The following is a 17,996-nucleotide window of genomic DNA, read 5'->3' on the forward strand; positions in this document are numbered from 1 at the left end:
TCATTAACCAGTCATTATTTATTGAGCACTGTGCTGTACCAGGTGCTGAGGGTATGTATAGTAGATCCAGAACTGTCTTCAAAGAGCTCGTGATGTAGTATGAAAAGGAGGCAGTGTGAACAAATTTATACTGGTGAGGATCGACTGTGTCCCCCCAAAATGATGCGTTGAGTCCTAACCTCCAACACCTGTTACGGTAACATTACTTGGAAATACTATCTTTGTAGTTCAGATGCAATCAAGTTAAGATGAAGTGATAAGAGGATAAGAGAGGGAGACACACACAGGGGAGGGTACCATGTGGAGGAGGCTAAGGTGGAAGTTACACTGCCCCAGGCCAGGGAGCTCCAGGGAATGCCAGCAGCCTTCAGAAGCATGGACAGGGCTGGCGCCGCGGCTCACTAGGCTAATCCTCCGCCTTGTGGCGCCGGCACACCGGGTTCTAGTCCCGGTCGGGGCGCCAGATTCTGTCCCGGTTGCCCCTCTTCCAGGCCAGCTCTCTGCTGTGGCCCGGGAGTGCAGTGGAGGATGGCCCGAGTGCTTGGGCCCTGCACCCGCATGGGAGACCAGGATAAGCACCTGGCTCCTGCCTTCGGATCAGCGCGGTGTGCGGGCCGCAGTGCGCTGGCCACGGCAGCCGTTGGTGGGTGAACCAACAGCAAAGGAAGACCTTTCTCTCTGTCTCTCTCTCTCTCACTGTCCACTCTAATTGTAAAAGAAAAAAAAAAAAAAGAAGCATGGACAGCCACGTGGAGCAGCAATTCATTCAGAGTCCTTGGCAGGACCCAACCTTGCCGGCCCTTGATTTCAAACTTCCAACCTCCAGGACTGCAAGAGAATACATTTATGTTGTGTTAAGCCCTGCCTTTTGTGTCAGTTCCTTACAGCAGAATACAAGTATCATGCAAGGAGTGCTCACACAAGATGTTAGGATGTTCATGCAGGATAGAGAGCACGTGGAGGGAGAAAGGCCTCACACAGAAAGTGGGGCATTCTCAGCTCTTGCTGGTGAAACCAAGCCTGGTATACAGTGCCTTGGAGACATGCCAGGTACCATCAGGTTCTTGTCTCCCATGGTCTCCCAGTCTCCCTTCCCTATAAGATTTCCCTGCCCTGCTTATACAGTTGCAAACCAACCACTAACTAAAATTAGTACACCTGAGTGGAAGGAGTAGTGGGCCAGCCCTTCGAGGTTCCTAACCATGGGGCTCACAAGGTCATTTATCTCCTCCACCAAGACATATTGATGTTCAGTCTTATCTTCAGGAGCTTCTTCTCTTGAAATCCCAGGCCCCAGGCAAAAAGTCACCACCACCTGCTCATAGCCCCTGGACTGACTGAAGCCCACTTTGCCATCATCAGCATTGCCTGAAAAATGTGATATCGCCAGCCAGTTGAAGGAGGGCCACAAGCACTGCCAACCAGCTGGGAACTTGGACACGCGCTCAAGGAGCACCTATCGGTCCCAACCTCAGTCTATAAGAACCTTCACCTCTGACCCCTTGAGAAGCCCAGGCAGCAAGCCCAGTTCCTTGCTTTGCATTTTGCAACGAATACCTGCTTGCTTTCACCACCCCAGGATCAGTAATTGGCTTGAGGCACATTGGGCAAGCAGACACAGTCTTGGGAGTTCCATAGGAATTCCTCCAACCAGCTTTGGTGGTGTTCTATATCTTTTGGAGAGGTGCAGAAGTGACTGGGGAAAGTAGTTGCATGAAAGTTGCTAGCTCAGCTCAAACAATAGAGGAGACCTAGCAAAGAGATGTCTCCATACCTAGAAACTGTGCTTTGTAGCTCCAAGGAGAAACCAAGCCTACAGCGGACCAAGATGGAACTCAACCTTCAAGTGCAGGACAAGAAGTTTCCCAAAAATGCATCGCGGAGATGAGGAATCATTGACAAAACTAGAAAACAGGAGATGGAATGGCCCTTCTCCAAGAATGTGTGAGCTGTTTCTAGGGCCTTAAGTAAAGGAGCCCAAGGAAATGAGGCGTTGGGGAGCAATATAAATTCCTAATCCGAAGATGCAGTGCAGCCCGTCACTGGCGCTCTGTAAAGAGGGGGAATGAAATGTCCTCAGTCTGTTTTCTGGGGGCATATCATCATCTTTATTATTATTATTACTTTCACCAAGTTGACACTTTATCGACCAAGCTGATATTTCAGGAAAGGTTTTCTCAGGTAAAATGGATTCCTATCTTTTTCTACCAAATTCCAAAAATAAATGCATACCCCAGAGAATATCTATTTAGAATTCCAAAGGATTTTCTAGGTAAAATCTACTCTACCATCGTTTAGAACAAATGAGTTCTGTTGCACAAACATATTCATGCCAAACACTTCAAAAGAAAATCCATGTCAAGCTTCATAGATCATACTTGGGTTTTTATTCCAGTATTAGATGTCATTGTAAATCACAGAAGGGTAGGGTGGAAAAGCTTGAAAAATGGTTTCATGTTGCAGGAGGTGTTATTTTTTTCTAATTCTAGTTTAATTGAAATTATCTACCAAGGTAGATATGTTTACCTTGTAGGAAAACACTTGCAAGAGAAAACAACACATATTTTTCTCAGTAAGACTGTTGAGCAGTATCTTTGGAAAATCTTCTACAAATAATAATTTTAAAAAATCTCTGACTTTTAGAGACTGGTGACCCATGTCTGCCTTCTTTCCTACAATTTTTTTAAAAGGCAGAGTGACAGAAAGAGGGAGGGGCAGAGAGAGAGAGAATATCTTCCAATTATTGGTCCACTCCCCAAATGGCTGCAGTAGCCAGATCCGGTCTGGTCCAGGCAGAAGCCAAAAGCTAGGAGCTCCATCCGGGTCTCCCACATGGGTGGCAGGGGCAGAAGTACTTGGGCCATCTTCCATTGCTTTCCCAGGAGCATTAGCAGAGAGCTAGACTGAAGTGGAGCAGCCAGAACTTGAACCAGTGCTCCAATGTGGGATACTGGCATTGCAGGCCATAGCTTACTGGCTGCTCTTGCTTGCCATTGCCTGAACAAAGGGAGAGAAGCTGGCTGGGTCAGGACTTCCAGATCCATCTCAGCCCCTGCTTTTGGTATATTTGCATCTTAAGCTTTAGCTTTATTAAAGGGTATCTCCTTGTAAAGAAATCATTTTATTGCCAGGGCCTAAAACCTCAGCATCCTCCAAGCAGCATTCTTCCCCTCTCCAGGATAAGACCAGCTCGGCAGATCCAGTAATAAGTGATATTACAGGGAAAGAAGCAAAAACACAATATCTACATGTAATTTAGGGCCCCAAATCCAAATGGCTGGTTTTGATTAACATATACCCTTTTCCTAATGCTAATTCATTTGTTCATTTATTGGAGTTTAAAATTGCACCCCATGCCCTCCAGCCTCAGCAAACAAAGATATAATTTAAAATACTGAGACACAAATGTGCTATTTATTCATTCCTGTGTAAAAGAGCCATTATTACAGTGACTTATTTTTTTTTCTTCAAGGAAACTAGCTCTTTTCAAGTTATTTACCATGTTGTCAATTATCACCATCATTAATAATGATAATGATAATCATTGGGAAGCAGCCATGTGCTGAGGGATAAACAGAGCACAGAGCCAGGCGTGTTCCCAACCTAGTGGAACAATGACGGTTTTGTTCCTCCCCAGTTCACAAGGTGGAAAGGGCTGATATCAAGGAAGTCCTTGCCCAGGAGTCTCCTCATCTTTCTCATTTCAAAGCCCCTTTTGCAATTCCTTGCACGTAGAGAGGGTGTGAATTCACAGTCAGCCTCTTATGTCTGACCTGGCACCAGCATTGCAAGCCTTGTAGCTCGGCAGGCTGGCACTAATTGCCAGATTCCCCCCAGCTGAGAGGGCCGGGATGTCAGTGCCCCTGCATGAGCTATTAATGGGATCTCTTATCAAGTCACAAGACACGATGATGCCCGTCTGGCACTCGTCGGCCCGCTGGGAGCGCATGGGGGAAGCACAGACACCCTGTCTGACGATGAGTAGCTAAGCTGTGAAACCAATCGATGGACACCCCTGTGGAAACAGGGTTCTGTGTGGGAACCTGTCTGCCTGTCTGTCTGCAGGCACGGCTGTCCTCAGCTTCGCAAGTGTGTGTGGTTGAAGAGAATAAATAGCTAAATTCGTGGGCAGTGTCCTGCTTGGATGAATGTGTTCTGATAACATGATGAATGTAAATCTAAGTGAAACATTAGGAGCAAGGGTAGAACTTGTATAATGGGTTTTTTCTGAAGAGTAATTACTTTGGGATAATTTATTCTCATGGAGGCCCAAAATGCATTTGTCATTTGCTTTGTTTTTATCGTTTTGTGGAATTTGACCTAATACACACTTAAAGGTGTACCCTTCCCCCACATGTCAGTGCCCTCCATTTCCTGATTCAACAGCTTGGTGTGAAACGTGAAGGATGTGGCTGTCGAAGAGACGTCAGAGCCTCTGTTTCCCTTCGGCCCCCACCTTGGTTCAGGCACCTGTAGCACAGGGATGGGAAAGAAATCCAGGCAGTGCTAGGGGCGGGATGCACTGACAGAGTTTTTCCTGGCTGACGGCAGTTCTCTTCCATGACCTCATTTGCTATTTGTCCCACATCCTGGCTGCCGATAGCCTATTAGCTAATATCAGAGAATCGGTCCTCCACTCCACTGTAACCCTTAAAACATAAATTACTCTGAAAGTCCATGGTGGAGACAATGTAACAAGAAGGAAGGGAGTGCCTATTCACATAGCCCTAACTTCCACCCAATTTCTACCTGTCAAGTTCAGTTCTCAAAATCTAACTTGCCATAGGCAGTGGATAGACTTACAGAAATACTACACATATCCACAAACCCCAAATATGACTATAGGATGCATGCAAATATATATGCTAAAGATCAACTTCTAGAAAGACACACACAATTCTAAGATCCAAATACTGCCTTCTCTTCGGTATAATTATCTCAGTGGGAGTTATCTGTATGTATCAAAGAGTGAAATTTGACCTAGACTAATTAAGTTTGTTTCCTTTTCATCATTTATACATGTAGAACAGTATTTCCAAAATGTATTTATCATGTTTTTAAGAGAGAATTTTTTTTACATACACTTATATGATAAAAGGCCCATGGGTACCTAATGCAGGAGCTAAGTAGTTAATAGTTTTCCTTTTTTCCCTCACTGGGAGTTATAGGTTTATATCAGATTATTTCTGCCAGAGATGTTTTCTTTCCATTTTGGGGAGGGGGAGAAAAGGTGGAAGGAGTATTGTACTTTTGTATTCAGATGACCTGATATTTGTATCTTTTTTAAACATATTTTTATTTATTAATTTGAAAGGCAGAGTCAAAGAGGCAGAGAGGGAGAAAGAGAGAGAGAGAGAGAGAGGTCTTCCATCCACTGGTTCACTCCCCAAATGGCTGCAATGGCCAGAGCTGGGCAAATCTGATGCCAGGAACCAGGAGCTTTTTCCAGGTCTCCCACATGGGTTCAGGGACCCAAGGACTTGGGCCATCTTTTAGAGCTTTCTCAAGCCATAGCAGAGAGCTGGATTGGAAGTGGAGTAGCCGGGACTTGAACTGGTGCCCATATGGGATGCCGGTGCTGCAGCCGGATGCTTTACCTGCTATGCCACAGTGCCAGGCCCGAGATTTCTATCTTAAACTTCTAACTACAGGACATAGATGTGCTGTGAGCCTTCTGTAAACCTGTGCAGTGGTATGGCACATCACCTTGAGCCTCTGGTCAGAGCATTGCAAGCCAAAGGGAAACGCTTCAGCGATGCTGCGATCCTGCTTGTCTCATTGTGGAGGACTAGCTCATTACAGTTTAGTAGTTCAGATCTCTCTTTGCAGTCTATCCTTCTTCCCTCTGCAGAATCTGTTGAGCAGAGAAAGCACTCAGGGCCAAATTACACACTATATTTTCCTTATAAGAAAATGCCAAAGAAATTTGCATTGATCAAATTCGTGAGGGGTTTATTGTACTCACTATTTGAAATTACCCTTGTTCATTTACTCATTGGGGGGTTGTCTCTTCCTCTAAAATGTAAGCTCCATGAAATCACACATCTCATCTGTCTTGAGCACTGCTCTATCTCCAGATCATTGCTTGGAACACAACAATGTTTGTTGAGTGTATAAATTTATTTATTCATCTACTCCTCAATTATCACAGATGATAAAAATAGGTTCCCTGCCTGTGAGAGAGGCACAGTTTTCTAGAGGACATACAAATACTAAACCACATTAAGGCAAGTGCCAGGACTCGGGTGGAGTGGAGGAACATGACATAACCTTTCAAACTATGAGTTAGCTATTACCTTTATAGATTGTAGATGATGCGATCTGAACACAGATAAGTTCACTCTAGTCTTGCCTCCCCATAGATTAGTTGTCCACTCAACAGATATTTATTGAGCGCCTGGGCAATGCTGCCAGCCCTGTAATTTGGAAGGACGTCAGAGCATGAAGCTGGCGCTCCTAGGGTAAGAGGCAGCATAGGATGGAAGGCAAGAAGGGATAAAGTCAGGGCTACTGATGGTTTAGCAGGTATCTATGGCCAGTCTAGTCACTGGCTGGGATAGTCTGTTGGTATGAAGATAGTCAATGTTCAGTAAGTTCTATGGGTCTCTGTGTGTTGAATGAATCCCCTTTGGGGGTGCCCATGAAGTCTGGAATGCCGATGAGCAGACCATTGTCCTCCTTCCCTTTGTTGTCTGCCAGTTAGGGCCTTCCCTTTTCAGGACCAAAATCTGGACTTGCCCCAGAGCCCTGGCAGCAGAATATTTCCACATGTTCTCAAGCCAGCCTGACTTAAGGACATTTAGGATCCGAGACAGAGCAACTGGAGGTGCTTTTGACAGCAAGCCAATGGGTGTTACAGCAATTTTATTTTCACACAGGCTGTGGTGCGAATGTTTCTGTCCCCCTAAAATGCATAGCCTGAAACCCAACCTCCAGGGTGATGGTCATTAAAAGATTGAGCCTGTGGGAAGCGATTAGGTCCTGAGAGCTTAGCGCTCACGAATCGAGCCTTGTAACAGAGGCCCGAGAGAGCTCGTTCATCCCTTCCACCAAGTAAGCACACAGAGCAGGCGTCATCTATGGCAGACGAACCCTCATCAGATACCCAAGCCGCCAGAGCCTTCATCTTGAACTGTCCAGGCTCCAGCACTGTGAGTAATAAATCCTTGCTGTCCGTAAATTACTCAGCCTGAGATATTTTGTTCCATCAGCTCCAAGTGACTAAAGACAAGTGCAGAAATGAAACGATAACTCTTTGGACTCCAAATGATGACTTAATACACGGTTGAAATAGCAGCCCTGTTGAGCAGCGAGTAAGAATAGTAATGGTCAATATTGATTGAGCACTGATCATGTGCCAGGCCTCCATTTGAGTACCATCGACTCACAGAGTTAATATTCACAACTTCTCTGTGAGATGACTACCGTTCCTATCTCATCTCACAGACATAGAATCAGGAGGTTGAGTTCCTTTTCTTCAAATCATATGACCCCTAAGTGGAACGATGACACAGAACCCAGACAGCCTGGCTCCAGGGCCAGCATACCTGACCACTGATGGTTGTCACCATGTATTGAATGCCGGCTCTGTGCCAAAGGCGTTATCTCTGTAGGCCAGTTTCTTACAGGAATGGAGGTGTGTATTGTTTTCCTCATGTTGCAGACATTCATGGAGGGTACTAGTTTCTGAAATCCTGATATAAATTCTGCCTGCCTGCCTGCTTGTTTCAGAGGCCCCCCAATGCCCCGAGTTCCCTTGTGACTTAACTTTCCACTGATCCTGCCACTGCCTTACCGGATTCTTGTTCTATTTTGTTTTCCTTGGCCCCAAATAGCAACCATGAGTTCTAATTGAGCATCCCTCAGAAGGCTGAGAATTGTAATCTCTCACTCTCATCTACCGCTATAGCTGTCTTCCCAAGAACGTTCACACGTGAGCCCTCATCTGTTCTTCACCGCTGCCCAGAGCTCTAAGAGGTGGGCACTACTGTCTCTCATTTCTTTCTTGTTTTATGAGAAAATTGCCCCTCACTTGTGAAATAATGAAACTTGACACCAGAGAGGATGATAACGTGCCCAAAGGGCTTGCACCTGGTCCTGCTCTACTTTCATGTATTTGCCTTTGTTTCTACTCTGTGTAAACATCCTGAAGAAACACTGCGATAGGTGGGAGAATCCGAGCAACCAAAGGCAATCTGCTGCTCATCTCAGAGACCATCTGGATTTCCGCAACAGCTTCCTTACCTACAAAACAGAGACATAAAAAGTGGGCGGAGAAGTTCGGTTCAACACAGAGGACCGACACATGTATTTGCCATTATTATTTCTTGACACTGTATAGAAATGACAGAAAATGCCTAAAACAGAACAGAAGCTTGTAATACCAAAGAGGTTGAGAGGGAAGAAGTTCAGTCTAGGAGAATCAACATCTGAATGGTAGCAGCTCCGGAAAGAGAGCAGACAGGAAGGAATTACCTTTAAATTAATTCAAAAAACTTTTTTTCCAGAAGTGAAAGATATGAATTTCCAGAGTGAGTTGATCAATGGAATGTCCATCTTAGCACATGCAAAAAGACCCACACAGAGGACACTATAATGAAATTTCAGAACACCAGAATTAAGAGAAGATCCTAAAGGCATCCAAAAAGGGAGAAAAAAAAAAAAGGTGACATAAAGGCCTGGAAAATAAAATGGCATAGCACTTCTCCAGAGTAGCACTGAAAACTTGAATGGAACAATGGCTTTAGAAATGTAAGAGAAAAAGAAAAAGTCTGGGGGAAATCATTTCCAACCTAGAGTTCCAGCATCATCCAAGCCAGCAATAAAGTATGAGGCTAAGGAAGATATTTGCAGGTACACAGGTCAGAAATTTTACTGCCAATGAGTCCTGTCTCGGCAAAGTCCTAGAGCATGTGTCTTACCCTGATGAAAGAGTAAACCAAGAGGGAAGACTTAGGATGGGAACAAGGAAGCAGGAGACGCAGCACACGTGAGGAGTGAAGGGAATCCCCAGTATGATGCTGATGGCATTGTTCTGGGAGATGGGTGTGTGGTTAGCCTTGACAGGTAAGACACCTAAGATGGCCGGCTCACTAGGCTAATCCTCCGCCTGGGCACCAACACACCAGGTTCTAGTCCCGGTCAGGGCGCCAGATTCTGTCCCGGTTGCTCCTCTTCCAGTCCAGCTCTCTGCTATGGCCCGGAAGTGCATTGGAGGATGGCCCAAGTCCTTGGGCCCTGCACCCGCATGGGAGGCCAGGAGGAAGCACCTGGCTCCTGGCTTCGGATCAGTGCGGTGCACCGGCCGCAGCAGTCATTGAGGGGTGAAACAACGGAAAAGGAAGACCTTTCTCTCTGTCTCTCTCTCTCACTGTCCACTCTGCCTATAAAAACAAAACAAAACAAAACAAACAAACAAACAAACAACTAAGACTTAGTTTGGAGTATCTGGGTTCAATTCCTGGATCCTGCTTATGACTCCAGCTTCCTACTAGTGTAGACCCTAAGAGGCAGCAGTGATAGCTGAAGTGACCAGGCTTCTGTCCATGTGGGAGACCTGGATTGAGTTCCCAGCTCCCAACTTCAACCCCACTCAGCCCAGACCTTGTGGTCATTTGAGGAGTGAACCAGTGGATGGGAGCTCGTTCTGTCTCTCTGCCTCTCAGATAAACTTAAAAAAAGAAAAGAAACAGGATTTGAGAAGCATGTCTTAAAGATAAAATCAATAAGGATAGGTTTGACTATAATGAGAGACAATTTACAAATTAATTAAAAGCCTTGTAATAAGCTAGAGACATACAAAATAAACAAATGAAGAATAATTTTCTGAACACTTTTAAAAAGCTTTAAAGGATACTTAATGACAATTTACTACATAATTCAGCTTTGAATGACATTGATGTGCTCATAACAATATAAATATTGAGTGTTGATTCAAGGAAATTGTGATAGAATTATATTAAAGAGTGTGTGAAAGGAAGTAGGAGAGATATTGGCCCATTGGGCAGGGAACATGTGGCCCATGGGACATACAAGACTCCTGAAATCATTTGGTCTGACCCTACCAAGGCAACCCTAGGTAAGGCTCAAAATTTAGTAACTCTATAGCAGGCTAATTTTTAAATTGACAATTTTGTGTGCCCATGAGTGATGTTCTAAATACCCAAGTGGCCCTTGGCAGAATAAAGTTCCCCACCCCTGGAAAGGTTCAACAGAGGTAAGAGCTTAATTTCCTGTAGTAAAATAAATAGACACTAACAAGTAAATAACTAATTAGTGGTACAATGTTGTTGTCTGAATATGAAAAAGAATGTAAATTCTAGGGAGAACCGCTAAGAGTTGAAAATAGTTGCCTCCAGGGAGTGAGAGTTAGGATGGAAGGAAGACAGCTCAGGGGACAGGGTTTTAGAAACTACGACAGGAACTTGCAGCCAACATTCTCCCCTTTGTCTTCGGTAATAAAATTATACTCAGGAGAGCAGTATGCTCAGATAAAAGGCCGCATCCCTCTTGCAGCGAGGTGTGGCACTGTGGGACATGAGCAGAAGTTACCAGGGAGACCTCTCCTTCTCCTCTTCCTGCTGCCTGGATTGCAGACACAAGGGCTGGAGCTTGTTGTGACTAAGAACAGAGAAACAGGGAAAAGGAGCCTCTGGTCCCGGTATCTCCAGGGATTGTCAAAGAAGCTCGAGACCTACGAGCACTAAGCAGCTTTCACTGTGAGAAAGCAAGTCTGTTGTTTCAGGTTTCTGTTAAATGCAACAGAGGCGGGCCGGCGCCGCGGCTCACTAGGCTAAACCTCTGCCTAGCGGCGCCGGCACACAGGGTTCTAGTCCCGGTCGGGGCACCGGATTCTGTCCCGGTTGCCCCTCTTCCAGGCGAGCCCTCTGCTGTGGCCAGGGAGTGCAGTGAAGGATGGCCCAGGTGCTTGGGCCCTGCACCCCATGGGAGACCAGGAAAAGCACCTGGCTCCTGGCTCCTGCCATCGGATCAGCGCGGTGCACCGGCTGGCCGCGGCGGCCATTGGAGGGTGAACCAACGGCAAAGGAAGACCTTTCTCTCTGTCTCTCTCTCTCTCTCACTGTCCACTCTGCCTGTCAAAAGAAAAAAAAATGCAACAGAGGCTAATTCTAACTACTACATATACCTTGAAGATCTACCTTGTTAATTAAACCCTGTCTGTATAATATTGATAGAACTTTTAAAAGAGTAATGGGAAGGACAGCAAGTGCACAAAGAGAAGAACTGCTAAGTACTTATTTTGTAAAACTTTTTTAGGACCCTGCATAGCCATCTGATAAATGATGCTCCTTCCTTCACAGACCTCATTGTTGCAGGTGTGTGTGTTTAATAAAAAAAAAAAAGGCAAGCCCTGGATGGGACTCCTGTCAGAGAAGACATTGCAGAAAAAAGGACTGGTTATCGTGAGGCTAGCAATAGAAACCATCCAAATAAAAATTCACACACATTTAAAGGTTGAAAAGAGCCTCACTATGATGTAGATTAATTTCTTAAAGAATTTATTTATTTGAGTGTCAGAATGACAGAAAGAGAGGGAGAGACAGTGAGAGAAAGAGAGAGGGAGAGAGATCAATCTTCCATCTGCTGGTTTACTCCCCCAAATATCTGCAACTGCCAGGGCTGGGCCAGGCAAAAGCCAAGAGCTGGGAACTCATTCCGCATCTCCCATGTGGTGGCAGGGGTTTGAGTACTTGGGCCACCATTCACTGCCTTCTCAGGAACATTAGTAGGAAGGTGGATGGGATCCAAAGGGGCTGGGCTCAAACTGGCATTTTGATATGGGCTGAGATTGTCCCAAGTGGCAGCTTAACCTGCTGTACCACAACATCCACTCCTAAAATAGCTTTGAAAAACTTAATATATATGAAATTGGAATACCTGAGAGTAGAGGAGGAGGTTATTAGGAAAAAATATGCAAAGAAATAATAACCAAGAAATTTTTATACTTGATGAAATCTATTTATTTTTCATGAATCTATTTATAAATCCACAGATCTAAGAAGCTAAACAAATCTCAAGCACAAGGTAAGTCAAATAAAATTGCCCAAAATTGGTGGTAAATGAAAAATCTTAGAAGCAACTGGAGGAAAACTGATATTATACACAGAAAAACAATAAGGATTACAACAGATTTCTTGTCAGAAAGGATGGAAGTGAGAAGACATTGGAGGAGCATCTTTAAAGGATAGGAAAGAAAAAAATAAACCAATAACTGTCAACCCAGCACCCCCCACTCAATGTAATAATGAAGACAAAAGAAAGACTCTTTTTCATAGAAATGCTGCAATAATTCATTATTAGCAGAGTCTCAATCTAAGAAATGTTAAAGGAAGTCCTTTAGGTGGGAAGAAAATGAAAACTGGTGAAAATCTGCATCTACACATGCACAAAGGACCAAGGAATGTAGGAGCTGGCAGCTACCTGGGCAAATGTACAAAAACACACTTTCCCTTAAAATTAAGAACAGAGTAAGAACATACATTCTCACCATTTCTATTTAACTTTGTCCTAGAGATTCTAGTCTGAACAATAAGGCAAGAAAAAAATGCATATGGATTTAAAAGAAATAAATAAAATACATTTCTTTGCATAAAACATGATTGTCCACCTAGAAAATCTGATGGAATTTACCAAAAAGCTAATAGAACTTGCAAGTGATTTTAACAAGGCTACAGAATGCAAACCAGTTGTATTTTTATGTCCTGGTGACAATTTTCCATGAACATTTTGAAGATCCCTTGTGTGCATGGCTTTCAAAATTTTTTGCATCAAAATGATTATTTTTTTTTAAAAAAAAGAGATATTTATTTATTTGAAAGACAAAGTTACACAGAGAGAGGGAGATCCTCCATCCACTTTTGGGTCACTCTCCAAATGGCTCCAATGGCCAGGGCTGGGCCAGGTCAAAGTCGGGAGCCAGGGACTCCATCCAGGTCTCGCACGTGGGTGACAGGGGCCCAACCACTTGGACCATCTTCTGTTGTTTTGCTAGACATGTTATCAGGGATCTGGATCAGACAGGACTTGAACTGGCACTCATATAAGTGGCTGCTTAACCAGCTGCACCACAACACTGGCCCCAATAAGCAGATCTCTTAATTTAATTTCCCTGAGATTTTTGAAGTTCCCTCATACACTTAAAACTTTTTTTTATACCACACACACACACACACAGTTGGATAACTTCATCACACGCATGGTCTTAACCACCACTTATTTTTGACGACTCCCAAATTTATATTTGCAGTCAAGACTGCTTGATTTTCAGACTGATCTTCCACTAGCCTGTATACATGTAGACATATGTCTCACTGATATCTCAAACTCAGTGTGTCCCAAAATGCACTTGCTATCATCTCCTGCATCCCTGCCTGTGTCCCTACGGGCACATCACTTCCACTTAGCCATTCAGGCTAGAAACTGACGATCACCAAACACTGTGCGACAGTACAGACAAAGCACGAATCAGATGTACTTTCAGTGTCTGTGGCTGGGATGACTGCGAGTGTTTTATCATTAACAGGAAACAAGGAAGGAAGATCACACACCAGAGAGCAGATGCTGAGATGGTGGACGTGTTTGTTCCGAGGCGCTGGCAGGGCATTCAGGTGGAGGTTTCTTGCAGTCAGTTGGAAATGCCACTGTACATGACAGTTTGTTGATCTTGGTTACAGAAATGAAAGCTCAAGAGCTTTTCTGAAAAGTTGAAACTGTAGTTTGACAGGAATCATACTGTTTCCAAGAGTGAAAACACTCAGAAGCACTCGGCTGTGGAAGACAGACCATAAGGGAGGAGAGAAAGAAGAACCCGGAGGGAAAGGAATGGCTTTTGGAACGTGCTTTTCTCACTGGTTAGGAGGCAGGCAGCACAAGTCACATTTTTTGTGGTTGGTTCTTTGCTTAAGGTTCTTGATCGTCCAAAGGAACTTCAAAAAAATACATGGAAAAATGAGATCAAAAGATAAGTTAATTTTGATGCAAAAAAAACTGTTGAAATCCATACAGTTTTTTTCTTTTTGTAGTATATACTTGCCACAGACTTTCTGAAGATACTACATATGGCTTCTTTCTCCTTCTCTGCCTGACAAAATCTCCCTATATTTCCTGCTCCTACTCTGGTCATGCCCCCGGCCCCTTTTCTCAGCTGGGAGAACCTGCATGAGGGAAGGTAGTGTGGGGGTCAAGGGCCTGGTTGTAGGTTTTTCGCTCCACTGCACTGGGAAGGCAGACAGTAAGAAAGCGAGCAGCAGGAAAAGTCTTAAGGCTCCGGCTGCCCTTTCTGATGTGTGCGTTAATGCCGTGGGGTTGTCAGACAGCCTGCTTGAGAGAGGAGACGGGCTGTGTGTTCTGCATGTCTGAATTTACTCCTTTGGCTCTGGAAGAGGTGACACTGCATAATGGCCCTGAAGAAGTAATTTTGCTCCTGTGACTGTCTTGGCAACTGTTCCAGAAAGACATATGGACAGAATTTTCTGGACATTTGTGGGACAGTCTTCCCTCGGGGATGGTTTTACGAGCTTGCTCTCACATCCACTCCTGTGCCTCTCACCCGTACTTTCCCCTGTTTTTGCTTAGGTGATTCAAGCTAAATTGTATTCTATTGAAAGAACACAAAATATTAACGTAAGAGCGAGTCACCATTACAATACATACCAAATTCTCAACTCTTGAGGCACAGCACAGAGGCAGTAACCCGGCCAGCATTAGAGAAAAAGAGATCTGGGTGGCTCGGGAGAAGCAACGTGAAAAGTGAGTTTTCTGACCTACAGGCCCAGTATTTTCACCAAGAAATCGCCAGAGAGAGGTAATTCAAAAAAAAAAATCCTCCTGGGGACGACAACTTGCTTAAACATTGTTCTGCAACAAGCAGCCCCGTATGTATGGCCCCAAGTAAGTTTCAGGTATATCTGACGAATTATTCCTCTTGTTGGAGCAGATGTCAGTCGGCACACATTTCTACTTTAAAATCCATGAGGTAACACAGTAAACCCAGTTTCGTTTGCCTCAGTGAATGAATGAGCTGGGAAGTAATCACTTGTTAAGTTTCAACTTCCCCGAAGGCCTTTGTTATACCCTGGTCTTTTTGCTTTTCTTGAAGAGTCTAACAGGAGATGAGAAAAACTCACAAATGCCAGAGACCAAGGCCCAGCGCATGGAAATCATGCCGCGTTCCTAAAGCTGCCCTTTAAAACGAACTCCCAGAAGGATGCCAGCCAAGAGGGCTGCCAGGAGCCCATCTTTATTCATTTACCAGCATTTTCTGAATCCTCCTTGAGAAAGTTCCTGGGAGTGGTGCTAAGGAGAAAAGGAGAAAAGACTAAAACTGTGGCGACAAAGGTTCCCTGGGGTATGAGGTCATCTTCGCTTAAACCTCAAAGTGGTTTCCCCTAAGGAGCTCACAGAATCACCTTGCTGTGGCAATGCTAAAAAACTGCCTTAAAGGAACAGGTTTTGTGTTATTGCCTCACTGGTCACCACAGTATCAAGACCTAAGCAGTTGACTGTCCTAGAGGCTTTGACTAAGAAAAGTGATCAACAAGACCATCTTCTGCATTCCAGCCCCTGGATGGCTATAGATGAAGTCAGTCTTGTAGAACCTGGTGGCTATAGAACTCAGATCATTCCAGAACTGCAAAATGCTCAAGAGGTCATCTTTCCCAGCCCCCCTCCCACCCCCCCCGCCCAGGGCCCCAAAGCTAGGTGTAGGGTAAGCTGCAGGTGAGCAGGAAGACCACCAGGCCATCAGTCCTTTGGTGGGGTTTGAGCCATGCATAAAATCCCCTGGCACATGCATGGCATAGGACAGAAGGCTGTGTGCTGCAGTACACATCAGAAGTTTTCACATGGCCAAAATCAATCCTGCTGACATGTTCCCAGTTTTTGACCAGTTAAGAGAAACTTTTCTATTAGTCCCGGTGCAAATAAATAAAGCAGGAAAGAACTCGGATTGATCTCACTTTGATCTGAGATTGCCTTTTCCCCAGTACCTAATAAGCCATGGTGGAGCAGGGGGGCACAGCAAGACGTGCAACCTGCACAGCTGCACAGGGACCTGTGTTTAGAAGGACCCCATGGGCCAGCGCCGCGGCTCACTAGGCTAATCCTCCGCCTTGCGGCGCCGGCACACCAGGTTCTAGTCCCAGTCGGGGCGCAGGATTCTGTCCCGGTTGCCCCTCTTCCAGGCCAGCTCTCTGCTGTGGCCCGGGAGTGCAGTGGAGGATGGCCCAAGTGCTTGGGCCCTGCACCCCATGGGAGACCAGGAGAAGCACCTGGCTCCCGCCATTGGATCAACGCGGTGCGCTGGCTGCAGCGCGCTGGCCGCGGCAGCCATTGGAGGGTGAACCAACGGCAAAAGGAAGACCTTTCTCTCTGTCTCTCTCTCTCACTGTCTACTCTGCCTGTCAAAAAATAAAATAAAAAAATAAAATAAATAAAAAATAGAAGGACCCCATGACTGGCTTACTGCTCAGCTGCTTCCATCTAGAAATGCCTAACAATCTTCCATTTCCCATTGTACCCCATGAATCAACTAGCGAGCCCTGGTATGGAGGGCTAGTCCTGCTCAGATAGTACAACTGCTTGGGGTAGAGGGGGGTGGGGAGGAGACAGTAGCTCCCAGAAGCAGAGAGAGACAGAGCTAATGCTCCCATCTGCTGCTTCACTCGGCAAACACCCACAGCAGCCTGGGCCAGGCTGGGGCTGAAGTTGAGCAGTGAACTCAATCCAGGTCTCCCATGTGGGTGGCAGGGGCCCAGTTTTTTTAGCCATCACTACTGCCTCTCAGGGTCTTCTTTGGCAGAAAGTTGGAGTCAGGAAGGAGCCTGAGCTACGAACTGAACCCAGACACTTGATGTGGGTTGTGGGCATCTTAACTGCCAGTCTAAACACCTACTCCAGATAGCATAGTTCTGGGTAATAAAAAGACATCAAAGTATGGAAGATAGGGTTCTTGTTTTCAAAAACTCTCACAAAGACAGATTTTCTTTCATGTTTGTGTCTGTTTCCCCACATACCCAAAGGACATATTCATCTGGATGTGAATGGGAACACCGACCTGCCATGGGAAAGTGGGCAATAGGAAAAGAAAATACAGGGAGATATCAACACCACCATGATGAGTTTTATGAAACTCTAAGCTAGTCTTGGGCTCACAGGGGATTAAGAGCCTGTAGTACAAGAGTGACACCATTCTAGCATCAGGACTTCCTATTACAAAGTGGTAAAATATTCTTTCTACCAGGTCCATAAAGAAGAGGACAAAGTCCTAGAGCAGTCCTGTCGCCCAGTAAGGATGCAATGATCAATAGGAGAAGCTGAGTGAAGAAGAAAGGGAAGGAACAGAAGGGGGGATACAGAGGAGGGGCGTTTTTCAAGGTGCTATCAGGTTTTCCAGCACAGAGTGAGTGGAAACAGTCAAATGAAGGGTATGCCATATTTAGAGCAATACATTTTATGAAATGTTAATTGGGTTTACTTGCAGAACTGCCTTTTTCATCATTGTGTTTAATACCAAACACTAAAAAAATTAATCAAGAAATTCCATCTGGCCAACGCTTACAATTTATGAAATTCCTTTTGCTTCAGAAGATTAGAAGCAATCCCTCTGAGTGAACCAAGCATTCCAAGACAGCCCAAACAGGGGGAAAAAAAGACTCTGGAGTGTCATTTTCTCTTATATCCTAAGATCTTTGAGTCACTTGCAATCTATAAATAAACTTACATTTTACAGAAATCCCTCCACAAAAAGCAGCACTATGCTGGAATTCAACACATGAGACTATTTTTAAAACTGTTCAGATTTTAAAAAAATTAATTATAGGCCCTAGATAATTCAGGAGTTATACCTTGGCTTGCTGCAAGTTTTATGTTACTTAATAACTCTTTCAAATGATTCTCCTACATTTGTGCTGTGTTTAGTGCAAGTCAATGTAACTGAAGATTTTGTTGATTATAGTTGTCCTGTTCTACACTGGGGA

At 44.8% G+C, this 17,996-nt stretch overlaps 1 long non-coding RNA gene across 2 annotated transcripts in view; it reads left to right on the forward strand.

Moving 5' to 3' along the window:
* Positions 1-17,996, forward strand: part of LOC138843375 (uncharacterized) — a 52,887-nt gene that overhangs the window by 34,680 nt on the left and 211 nt on the right. The window lies entirely within an intron of this gene.

The sequence above is a fragment of the Oryctolagus cuniculus genome, chromosome 8, assembly GCF_051225735.1.
Source record: "Oryctolagus cuniculus isolate XC-2025 breed Fujian yellow rabbit chromosome 8, ASM5122573v1, whole genome shotgun sequence".
NCBI lineage: Eukaryota > Metazoa > Chordata > Mammalia > Lagomorpha > Leporidae > Oryctolagus > Oryctolagus cuniculus.